This window comes from Chironomus tepperi, unplaced genomic scaffold (genome assembly GCF_022539635.2).
Source record: "Chironomus tepperi strain 1889 unplaced genomic scaffold, CSIRO-AGI_Ctep_v1 contig_219, whole genome shotgun sequence".
NCBI classification, from domain to species: Eukaryota; Metazoa; Arthropoda; class Insecta; order Diptera; family Chironomidae; genus Chironomus; species Chironomus tepperi.
This window is the reverse complement of record NW_027226341.1, coordinates 2,328,230-2,333,894: the sequence shown is the minus strand read 5'-3', so window position 1 is coordinate 2,333,894 and position 5,665 is coordinate 2,328,230. Positions and strand designations below refer to the sequence as shown.

The 5,665-nt window shown below is 31.0% G+C and overlaps 1 long non-coding RNA gene across 1 annotated transcript; it reads left to right on the top strand.

Moving 5' to 3' along the window:
* The first annotated feature begins 871 nt into the window (after window positions 1–871).
* LOC139090825 (uncharacterized) lies at window positions 872–5,415 on the top strand. Its single transcript, XR_011544461.1, has 3 exons — window positions 872–988; window positions 1,057–4,353; window positions 4,456–5,415. It is a non-coding gene; the product is annotated as an uncharacterized lncRNA (long non-coding RNA).
* The last annotated feature ends 250 nt before the right edge of the window (window positions 5,416–5,665 follow it).

Genomic DNA, 5,665 nt, shown 5'->3' with positions numbered 1-5,665 from the left:
TGAAGAGAAGGAATTTTTTGGGAAATTTTCAGTTGTTCAGTTCAATGTATGAGGCAACAAGAAGTTACTGCACACTGAATATCCACTGAACAGTCTTATTCTCAACTTCTAATTCTACCATCTATGGGATATAGTAACATTAAAAGAACACTTTTTTATAATTTTATAGATGTTCATTAACATGATTAAATTAGTGATATGGCAATCCTGAATTACGATTTTTGTGATTTATTTTTATATGAGGAGAAAGTTTGAAAAGAAAGTGTGATTTTATTGTGATCTACATGACTTTCGTAGCTGAATGACTTGTCATATAACTTTTAATGATTATTAAATGCTATTCACACCATTTAAACATAAATATCCTTAAAAGTAAGTCAATAAGAACCCTTTTAAAATGTCAAACAGTATAATATATTGAGTACCAAAAGGCAAACAGCTATTTCACCTTTATTACCTCCTGTTAATTTAGATTTAACATTATATGAATTTTGAGTGTGACTGGACTGAATTTTTCATTTTATGGTGCCGTTTTGTGCTACTACTAGTCACTTTTCGTATACGAAATCAGTTGAACATCTGAGAATTTTCAAACTTCTCTATTTTGTTATAGGATGGCACTGGCTTCCAATATACACTGTCGTTTCCCATCGCACATAAAATTTTCCCATGAATTGAACACGACTGCACATCGGCCCCCTATATGAGAGCAATGTCTATACAACTACGACGATGAAAACGATGGTGTAAAGCGAATACGACTATAGCGTATCGTTTCGTATGCTTGTGTATTATATTATATTATTATTTTTTGTAGGATGGAAATGCTACTAATGGTTGGATCATGGATGAGAACACACAGTATTTGTATTGTGAACCTCCTTTTCGTCACACGGTCGCAGCAGCAGTGGGAAAAAAGCTGGGAAAATTTGTGAAGCTAAAATTTATTTTATATTTGAAATACTAGGCACTCATGACTTGACAGCATGTAATTTAGTCACTTCTGATACAACGAAATGGTATAGTAGATTATTTCATATAATTTTTTTTCTTTAGTTCTTCAGACTTGATCGTAGATGTCGCTTCTGTTTCACATATCCATTGAAGGAAAATATAAATTACTAGCTACAATAATTACAAGTGCTTAAAAAATTTCTAATGAATTAACAAAAGTCTTAAGAGGCGCGTAAAGCTCACAATTGGAATCCCAACATTCTTAACATTCTCTGCATACCAAACATTCCATAAATGCCATTCCAAATTCCTCATATACAATGGAAAATATGTGAAAAATTCCCACTCGGTTTTCTGCTTTCCTAAACAAACAATTTGCTGAAATTTTCTACACAAAGCGTTTGGAATTGCACTTATGCGACAAGTTGGTGGCTCGACATACAAGTACGTGTCTATACTCTATCAAAAATTTATCAAAACCACGCCTTTATAATAAAAGTACAGAAAGCACCAGAGAGATTTTGCCTTACGAGTTGGGGCGAGAATTTTTCTGTGTTCATTATGGTTTAATGTGCTGAGGCGGGAGACATAATTATGTGACGTACAACACATTTTTCTTTCGTCTGGATTCTTTTTTTTTTTGAAGGAACATTTTCATGCGTAAGAGGAACGAAATAGTGGTAAAGGCATAGTCCTTCCTCTTTTGTCTCACTTCAATGCTTACACACACACTTGTGTTTAATAGTATAGACAATTAGCCTTTTCTGGACTATAAAATTCTTGACTATTTTAAAACTATCCAGCATAAAAGTTGAAAAATACTGCATTTGACAACAAAAATATATAAACTGAAGCCAAATGCAAACCTGAATGTGCTGTCGCGTCTGCTTGCTTGATGAAAAAAGTTGATATAACCGCTATAAAACAAAAACAAATGTTGTGCGCGGAAAAAACACAGCGAGCAAATGTATGTGAATGAATAAAAAGTAAAAAGTTGCTTCACATTTTCATTTTTTCGATTTGGAGAAATACTTGTGAGAGAGAATTTCATTGTTCCTTTTTACGGATTTGCTTTTTATTATTTCCTATTAATGTTTTTTTAATATCTGAAAACTGACGCTAGCACAACAAAGCGTTTTCTTTTTCTCATTGTTGCTTGCTTATTTTTATCGTTTTTGTACTGATACCTCAATTTTAGACTATGTTCTATGCCGTTTTATGCTACGTTTAGTTTATTTTATTTTAACAAAATAGTCGATGATCCCAGCTGATCCATTGAACGGAATCGATTTTTTGGAATAGATTGGCAATCTGCATATGATATCGAATAGATAGAGAATTTTATGATTTTTCAATAGGAAATCATTGAAACTAATTTTACTAAATTCTGTGTGATGTTGTGCAAAAAACTGAAAATTAATTTTAAAACAACATTTTAATTACTGTATGTAAGTGATATCCAAACATAAGTACGAACATTTCAGATTATTCTTTATTGTGAATCTATTTTAGTTCATATATAAAATAGAAAAGTACCAACTTGTGGATTCCATGATACTTTACAAAAAGGGTTATCAGTGTGACCTTCAAAATAAATACAAATCCACAAATGTCCATTTAAGTTTCGCATATATTTAACATTTTATTTCATAATGAAAAAATAACATCAAACAAAAAAATCAACAAAGAAAAAAGAAGCGAAAATAAAAAAAGAAAGAGAAAAGAGTGAGTAGCTTTCATTCGACCTCTTGGATGTTTTGCACGCCTCATACTGCATGATCGAATATAATGCAGTCGCTAGATTTCTTCAGCTGCCGCCCAAAAGGACGAGACCCTCGTAATGACGAGACTTGTCCCTCCATTCATATTTTGAGCACCGCACAGCGTCAAAGCTCTATTTTTGAACTCCTCGTAATTTCTGATCGAAATATTACGTATGAGCTGATGGGGTATTTCCCTCGTCTTGCCATGTGCTTACTTTACTTGCGGTAAAGCGATGGAAGTCTCTGTCTATAGACGAGTCTGTTTGTTGTGAATTCATATAATTGTACAAAATTGTGTGCGCCTCGGATGAGGAAAGTATCGATGTTGGTACATGAATCGTATGTATACAAGAAATACAGTATGGCAATGAATGTACGATACGTTGTTAGCACGAGATATATATTTATAGTTATAATGGAGAAAAGTTGGAAGGAAGTAAAAATAGAAATAATTTGTTTTTTTGCTCTACACGTCTTGAGTTACTGTAAAACTACTCATTTTTTAAAACAAAATCATTGAATCTACCAGGCGATCAGAATATGCTGAACATCGTTTGATTTTAATTTCTTTTTCCGCTTCTATATTCTTTTTTTCTAATATTTATTCAACTTCGACTCATTCGTGTATTCATGACAGTGTTATTACTTGCTTGTTGTTCTTTCTTCTCGTCATTGTTGTTGTATGTCGGTATTTTACTTTTGTTGTTGAATTTCACAATTGTATGCAAAATCAATTCAGAATATTTGCATTTTTCCATGCATTATGAATACCTACTTTAAAATTAAAATTAAGACTACTGTAAACAAAATTCGGAAATTCCAATTAAACATGTCCTAAGCACACAACTTGTTTCTCTGTTTTTGTGAAATTCTATTTGTACGCGCAGCCGATTTATTTAGACATGTAGGCAGACAGATGATAATGGTAGACAAACACAAGAATAAGTTCTTGTTACTATCAAGTTTATTGACTGTATTAATTTCACTTTATACCTACTAATATTAAAAATTTTACTAATATTTAAAAATTCAAAGATTTTGACTCTATTTTTAGAAAATTCATAGCACAAAAGTTATATTGATTCTATACATCGCTGTTGTGTAATGTATGATATGCGCTGTGGAATATTATTGAATGAGTGAGTGACTAAGGTGTGTAAGGCACATGTTACGATACAATAAAATTTTTGTGTGATGGTGATTCATGCTTCACACATGTTCTTTTTAAGAGAATATTTATTATTATATGACTGCACACGCATGTGATCAGAACTCATTTTTCATTTTATTTAAATTATTTTAATAAAGGTTTTTGATCTCTTGATTTTGTATGGGAATTTAAATTAAGTAAATCGATATTAGCAAATATTAGAGACTTTGAATTTGAGTCCCTATATTTAAGCAGGTTCTTATGGACGACCATTTTTCAAATAATTTGTAAATTTAGGAATATTAAATACTATTAAAATGCCAAGTTCTAGTGAACGTCAAACGACCGAATGGGTCAGCAACACTTGAAGAACTTGATAATAACAAACAATCAAGACCTACAAAACACAACGTAATTGGAAAATTCATAAGATATATGACGATATTTTATAGCAGAACCTATGAATGAGATATACTATGCTTAAATGTAAATGCCAATTCTCCTACAAAACTGCAAGTTTTTTCATAGTATGTAAAAATATTTCAAAAGGACTTTAGCATTTACTCCCAAAATATTTCAATGTTATAGAAGCCTCAAACTGGAATACAATACAATAGTGTGTAGAAAGACGATGAAATGTTTATGCTAACTACAAGGATATTTTCAAACACGGAGCAATGCTCACTAACAATATAATATAAAAATACATTAAAATGTTCATATAATGTTCGATATGTGAATATAATGTATTTATTGTGTCACCGAGAACTCTGTATAAAATACACATGAAAGTGATTGAACAGGAACTCAAAATATCCCGCATCATCACAACACTTTCCCAAAAAAACATCATTTTACTGTATGAGAAACATACAAGGCACAAAAATATTCAGTTAGTGGTGGCCCTGAATCCCATCCATATATAAAATATAACATAACATACGAGCGGATCGTTGCTTATTGTACGTACGAGGGGGACAATACGGCACACACAAATATATATACATATAAATGAAACATACAAAAAAAAAGCAGAAAAAAATTTGCAGGCAAATGATTTGGATGTGAAGCTAGACCGTGCGCGCAAAGCAGTAGTATGAAAAGCTGATATGTAGTAGAAGAGGAGAAAATAAAATGTAAAACAGAATAGAATGATGTTATTTCTGCTTTTAAATACAAAAAAATTACAATACAATAATACTACGCAGTTGAGACAATCAAAAAGCAGAATACAATGTGAGAAAGATGTAATAAGACACTTGGTATTATTTTTAAAAAATATACATGCTCGTATGAAGTATTTAAGTAAAGAAGAAATTGTGTAATCTAATGCCACAAACAACCATAATCATGTGCAATAACAAAAACAACAACGAACTCACCTACAGAACGAATGAAAATTATAAAGACGAAGACAAGTACAGAAAGAGAGAACGTATGTTCCTCTACGAAAAATACACATTTCCTTCTTGATTGTGTGTTTTATCGCACATATTATTGAATTATAACAAAATATTGTATAATAATAAAGAATACTAATTTTATTCATTAAAATGTTTAATAGTAGTTACTTAATGCCATACTGACTGATATTACAACTTTAAACTTGTAATTTAACTTAACAGACAAAGACCATACTCATGAGTATACTCACTAAAGTGACTAAATTGAAAAATAAGTCATCACAAATTTCCTTAATACTAATTTTTAACCTAAGTAAGTATGACACAAGTATGCAGATTATATTGTAGAAATTAACCTAAACTTTAATTAACCTAAACATATGAAAAAAACCTAA